The sequence below is a fragment of the Quercus lobata genome, chromosome 11 (assembly GCF_001633185.2).
Source record: "Quercus lobata isolate SW786 chromosome 11, ValleyOak3.0 Primary Assembly, whole genome shotgun sequence".
Taxonomy (NCBI): domain Eukaryota; kingdom Viridiplantae; phylum Streptophyta; class Magnoliopsida; order Fagales; family Fagaceae; genus Quercus; species Quercus lobata.
The window spans coordinates 51,281,241-51,288,713 of NC_044914.1; positions in this window are offsets into that span (position 1 = coordinate 51,281,241).

The window sequence follows — 7,473 nt, forward strand, 5'->3', positions numbered from 1 at the left end:
AGGATTAGGCAATAGTTGTGATGTCATGGTTGGCCGTTAGAGCTAGTTGTAGGTGTCTTCCAGTGGTCTCTGTATCTCCTCCAAATCTTGTTATTTCCATAGGTGAGCCCAATTATTGAGCTGTAAGAAATGATAGATGTATTGTATAGTTGTTGAGCTTTCAATAATGTTGATTTTGCTACTGACTTGCAATATAGTGTTTCTATTGATTTTCTTCAAAATATATTTAAGGTCCACTGCATAATAGGCTTTAGCCCCCAAGACATGAGGCGATTGTTGAATCATGCTTGATCCACCTTCTCTTGATGCTATTATGGAACTTCTATCCATTTTCCGGATGCCTCCATTTTTTTTTACAACCATTTTACTTTGCTGGATTCGTGGAAATACTTCGACTTTGCTGGAACTAATGATCTTTTAGGCTTTGCTGAAATTGAAGGTGTACTTAGCCTTGCTGGAATTAAGGATCTCCTCAGCTTTGTTGGGATCAAGGATCTCCCAGGCTTTACTTTGTTGGAGTTAAGGATCTCTTAGACTTTGCTGGAATTAAGGATGTACTCAGCCTTGCTGGAATAAAGGATCTCCTCAGCTTTGTTGGAACCAAGGATTTCTTAGGCTTTGCTAGGATCAAGGATCTCCCAGGATTTGCTTTCTTGGAGTCAAGGATCTCTTAGACTTTGCTGGAATTAAGTATGTACTCAGACTTGCTGGAATAAAGGATCTCCTCAGCTTTGTTGGGATTAAGGATCTCCTCAGCTTTGTTGGGATCAAGGATCTCCCAAGCTTTGCTTTCCTGGAGTCAAGGATCTCCTGGACTTTGCTGGAATTAAGGATGTACTCAGACTTGCTGGAATTAAGGATGTACTCAGACTTGCTGGAATAAAGGATCTCCTCAGCTTTGTTGGGATCAAGGATCTCCTCAGCTTTGTTGGGATTAAGGATCTCCCAAGCTTTGCTTTCCTGGAGTCAAGGATCTCCTGGACTTTGCTGGAATTAAGGATGTACTCAGATTTGCTGGAATAAAGGATCTCCTCAGCTCTGTTGGGATCAAGGATCTCCTCAGCTTTGTTGGGATCAAGGATCTCCCAAGCTTTGCTTTCCTGGAGTCAAGGATCTCCTGGACTTTGCTGGAATTAAGGATGTGCTCAGCCTTGCTGGAATAAAGGATCTCCTCAGCTTTGTTGGGATTAAGGATCTCCTCAGCTTTGTTGGGATCAAGGATCTCCCAAGCTTTGCTTTCCTGGAGTCAAGGATCTCCTGGACTTTGCCGGAATTAAGGATGTACTCAGCCTTGCTGGAATTAAGGATGTACTCAGCCTTGCTGGAATAAAGGAACTCCTCTGCTTTGTTGGCATCAACGATCTCCTTAGCTTTGCTTTCCTGGAGTCAAGGATCTCCTAGACTTTGCTGGGATTAAGGATGTGCTCAGCCTTGCTGGAATAAAGGATCTCCTCAGCTTTGTTGGGATCAAGGATCTCCCAGGCTTTGCTTTCCTAGAGTCAAGGATCTCCCAGACTTTGCTGGAATTAAGGATGTGCTCAGCCTTGCTGGAATAAAGGATCTCCTCAGCTTTGTTGGGATCAAGGATCTCCCAGGCTTTGCTTTCCTGGAGTCAAGGATCTCCTAGACTTTGCTGGGATTAAGGATGTGCTCAGCCTTGCCGGAATAAAGGATCTCCTCAGCTTTGTTGGGATCAAGGATCTCTCAGGCTTTGCTTTCCTGAAGTCAAGGATCTCCTAGACTTTGCTGGGATCATGGAGCTAAGGAACTTGTCCATTTTGTTAACCTGCGCCATATGATATTATTATCAAGTTGCTGCAAAATTATTTAGCCCCACAACGTGAGGAAATTGCTTTGCTATGTAATTTACATTTCATCAAATCTCTTTGATTCACTTATTTCTCTTTTTTTTTTTGTTTCAAAACTGCTTCTTATTTCTTAGTATGTGAATCTGCCTTTTTCTTTGATATATTGCCTTTTCTTTCCTATGACTCTTTTCTTTCCTGAGTCCTGGACCATGGTTTCTACAGGCTTCACTGTAAATTCTGGTCCAAGTACCCGGTAACCTGTCAAAGTTCATGAACTGGGACCATATCTCAAAAAAAATATACATAGGAAAGGATACCAGTGTACCCAGTTTAGTACTTGCATAAAACAATATCATGAATTTTTTTTTAAAAGAAAGAATACATTAGCCCCCAAATGTGGGGCCATTTCTCTATTATGTATCTCATACAATCTTCATTTCATCAATATATTTTATTTGTTCACTTCTCCATTTTTCTTTAAAGCAATGAGACAATATTATAATTGTTTAAATATTACTACATGATCCCCTGTTTTTCTTTTAAAAAGCAGGGCAATGATCTATAGTGTTCAAATTGTAAAGCAGAGAAAATAATAACGCATAAAACTTATCTTGTGTTGGGAAATTCCCCAAAATTCCATATAGAGTCTCTCGGTAGAACGTTCTTTGGAGGAACCCACACTTTTGGGATCTTGATGTTGAATGCACTAAGAGGAACTTTCCTTCCTCTAAGTGTTTCCTAGCTTTGGAGCCATGCTTGCGAAGGGACTGCTTTTTCACTCTCCTTTTTCCCAGTCCCCAGTGGAGTCGCCAAAATGTGAGAGTGCTTTTTTTCTTTAGCACACAGGCCCAAGGATCTTGGGCCAAATAGTTGTATTTTGGTGGACTGGGCTTGGTTCACCGCAGCTAAATATGGGCTGATTACGAACCAAGTTGTGCGCAAGTCACATAAATCTCCTCAAGGCCAAAATGCGATTCCTCCTAAGTAATAAAATACCATTATAAGTGTTTTAGTATCATAAAAGGATCCTTTACTCTTACAAAACAAGTAAAAGAGATGTTCATAATATTCATAATGAGAAAGAGATTGAAATAGAATATTTAAGGCTTATCTTTTATCGTATAAACATTTTGAAGAATTCCTTCACTTGCTACCCCGAGCGTACTGTCATGGGATCCCGGGGCGTACTGTCGTGGGATCCCGAGGCGTATTAGGCCTGTAAGAACCCAGAATCTCTGGTTCTCTGCACTATTAGGATATATATATATATATATATATATATATATTAATACACATACATATATGTAAGTGAGTTTTATGAGAATGATTCAGCCACGAGGATCCTGGCCCCAATTCTCACAGACTTATGCTTTTGCACAAGACTTGTGGGATTTGGAACTCAAGTCCGAGTGGCTTTGCTTGGGCAGGGACTCAGCTTTACAAGCAAGAATATATATGTATTGAGTAGCAAGAAGCAGTAAAGAAATATGCAAAGTAATTGTTAGAAATTCTCAAAATAATATGAGATATTTCATTATTTTTCTTGATTGTGGATTACAAATGTGCTCACTAAGACGTGATACAAGGTTCAAATAAGCTCAAAAATTACAGACTTTGATGGCTATTCAAGCCTCTAAGACTTGCAAAGTTTGAATCCTTTTGAATCCAAGTATGTGCTATAGTGGCTGTTTCTGGGATACCGGGAGACATTCCTCTGTTTTTCTTAAATTTTACAGAGTTCTAATGACTCTGTTTTTATATTCTTTCTACTGAAAATCCTCTCCCTTCAACATGGGTTTTCTCTTCCTTTTATAGCGTGCTTTCTAGGGCTCTGAGGTACTAGTGATTTCTCTCTTTTGCCCCTCAGAGCTCGTGCTGTGTCATTTTCTTATGGGCTGGTCTCTTCCCTTTTTTCTCATGGTTTTCATCTTTCATTGCTGTTTCTCTAAAAGTCATTTGCTGACTTTCCATTCCGGGACGTCCTCAGCAATTAGCCTTCAATCTCTCTTCTTTCAAGTTTTCTCATTTTTCAGAATTAGCTGTCGGTGTTATTTCCTTTTTGTCGTTATTCCCAAATAGTTGGAATCTTTTACTGCTGGGTTGAAAGTTCTCTTCCAGTTGCTTCTTCGTATGATTTTCTCATTCTTGGTTCCTTGTGATACAGCTCATTTGTTCATGAATGTTTGCTTTATACTTTCTGATTCTTTGCTGCACCAGTGGGTACTTGAGAAGGACATCTCTGTTCTTCATTTCTTGTATTTCGTGGTACCTTTCTTGAGTTGTCTCAATTCTACAGTAGCTGTCCTGCATTACCTGAGGATCCCGGGCCTCTGAGGATCTCGGGCCTCTGGCAGCCTCTGGGTATCCCGGTCCAGTTCTTTCACTGAATTTTGCTGGACTTTTTGATGACCTTTTTGCTGGAAATCTGAATATAAATTGGGCCTTAATGTTGATTCTTCTTGCTACTTGAATTGGGCCTTCTTTACTTTTTCATGGAATGGGCATTCTTGTGAAATTTTGGCCTTCAACACACTATTACAACTTCACTTCATAATATAATCACCCCATATTAGTGGTTTCAAATTGGCAAAATAAAGACGAAATTAACATATGAAAGATTAACCAGTTTGTGTTTTTAAATTTAAAATTATTTAACTAAAAGATGTTGGTATTTTAGAGAGTTTAAGAATTTGTGTGAGGATATTTTAGTATGCAAAACGATGAAACCCAAATAGAGAATCATATTATTAGTAGTATAGATTAACTAAGAATTTTGGGCTCTTTTATACTGGGGCCTAGGCTACTTCTGCGACCTTACCTTAATGGCTGACCTGAATTACAATTAGAGTACGTTTGGATTGCGCTGATTTCCAGCACGTCTGCGTTTTTCCCTTTTCTTTTTTTTTTCTTTTTTTTTTCACGCGTTTTTGAGACTTGCGGCTACTATTCATGTACTGTTCAATAAACAATAGCCACAAAGTTTGACTTTTCAAACTTTTTTCAACCAATCAGTACACATCGTGCACTGTTTACTGACCCACAAATTTCACTTTTTAGTAACTTTTTCATTAAAAATGGGTCCCACGGTACTATTCACACATTTAAAAATTATTTTGCTACAATATTTTTCAGTTTTCAGTTTCAATTTTCAGCTATATCCAAACGGACCCTTAATGTTTTGAATATTTTGGTACCCATTTGAACAAAATATTTTGGTATCGGTATACTTTGGCATACCGTTTTAGGATTACCGCTAATATATAATTATTTATATAATAAATTATTACTTATTATCACTATTTAGTTAAATAATAATACAAATCAATTATTTTAATATAGACATTAAAGAAAATCCTTAGGCTGCGTTTGAATCGACTTCAAAGTGATTTCGGAAATGATTTTCCGGAAAATGCATGCGTTTGGCTGTCACGGAAAACATTATTTTCTGGAAAATGATTTCCGGTTGACCACGAATTTTCCCTTTGACCACGGAAATCCATTTCTGCCTTCATTTTCACTTCAATTCACTTCCGGAAAAAGAGAGAGAGAGAGAGAGAGAGAGAGAGAGAGAGAGAGAGAGAGAAGAGAGAGCCCAGATCAGAGAGAGAGAGGGACGATCGCGCCGACGAGCGGCGCGATGCACGATCGCGATCGACGAGCGCGCTCGTCTCTCGTCGATCGACGAGCGCCGCTCGTCGGATGCTCGTCAGACGCTCGTCGGACGAGCGTTTCGCCAGATTTGATGCATTTTCTGGTAAAATGATTAAATGAACCAAACACCAAAATTAATTTTCCGTAACATGAATTTTGTGACAGCCAAACACATGAAAACGTTTTCCTTTCCGGAAAATAGCATTTCCGGAAAATAGAGTATTTTTCGGAAATGATTTTACGCGAACCAAACACAGCCTAAAACAATTTGGTTCTTTTGTAAATAAATATAGATGTTGGGGCATTTGCAAAAGATGAAGCTTCAAAGAATTTTCCTACCCCACTGATTGGCCAGCTTTCCAAAGTCTTTCTTTCATGAAGATTTTTCAATCTCCTACTTTTATTACATCATTTCATCTTTACAAACTGTTGCTTGGAATGGTGTGGTAAACAAACTGGAAGCTGTAGTCTGATGAACAAAGAAAAACTCAAAAAGGTTGATTCATTTTGATGCAATTTACTGAGGGCCGTCTCCACAGATCTTCTCCAAATAAAAAGGACTGCAAAAAGCATTGTGGCAAATGGTGAACTAGAGGCCAGCAAAGAGCCATGCATTGCCTTAAATAAATTATATATATATATATATATACATAAAAGGCCATTTCCCCAATTAAGTATACCTTGGTATTCGATTCTTTTATAGAAAATAAAAGAATGGGATTCCTCATCAGTAAAGGGGAAAAAAGTAGTAGCTTTTTTGGTGTTAAATTAAAATTACTCTAGCCATCTGTAAAGTGGTGATGGAAATAAGGTAAAGTAAAATTTGTATTTTTACGTTAAGCGGGGTTAAAAACCTAAGAATGAAGTGAGTTCTGTAAAAAAATTAAAAATACGTAGTTTTTTTTTTTCTGAAAATAAAAAATAAAAAATTTGTAACGAAACTATGGAATTAAATAAGGATGTTCCTTCCAACATGCATTATTGTTTGTACTGCATTGCGCGTGGTCAGATCAGGAAGAAAAGTGATTCCCTGATTTTTTTTTTTTTTTTTTCATCTGGAAAACTTGAATTATTGTTTGTAGTGCATTGCGGGTTGTCAGAAAATTATTGTTTCAAGTCTTTACTTTCCAGAAAAAAGAGAAAAAACGTGACACTACTAGAGTTAGATCAAATAATTTCAGTTGCACCAAGGAAATTTCGTGGAAAAAGAAATGTACCTACTTTCATAATTCACCATTGTCTCTTTTTTCAATTTGTTTACTACTTTACTCCCTTTCCGACTCGTTTTTTCACCTTTTATCAATCTGCTGCTCGTACATCCCAAACCTGCCTCCTATTTAGCTTTTTGCAAAAAATAAAAAATAAAAAATAAATTAGTTATTTAGTTTAAAAGTGTGCTAAAATATATTTATATAAGAAGTGAAGATTTTTTTTTAAAAAAAATTAATTATAAATTTGTCCCAAACAACAAATATTGATGTCACAGAAGTTACAAGAAAACAAACACGTTACTTTCTGTATTAAAAAAAGAAGCTAAACATGTTATCTTTTGAATAAAGACCTCAAATCCACGAGGGGTTTCTTGGATAGGGTTCTGGAATCCACCAGAGAGAAATGGACAAAGTCTGTATTTTTTATAAATCTCAAAATTTAATTGCCTTAGAGGCTACAATATGCTTAAATAGCAAAAAAGAAAAACTTATGGCTTCTAGGAAAACACCCAAAAACCCTAATTCGCGCTAATCATGTGTAATTTTTGCTAAAAATAGAAATTTTGAAATAATTTTGAAAATTGAAAATACTGTCTCTAAAAGATATCCCAAATTGCAAATATTGGTATTTTCCAGAGTATTAGGTAGAAAGGATATCCTATGCAAATACTGTCTTGAAGGAATTTGCCTAAATTGAGGTGACGTTCAAACTCGAGTCTGAATTAAAATGCTATTTCCCTTCAACTTACCAAATTTCATGCAATTCTGACAATGTCACCTCAATGGCCTCTATTGGCACCCTT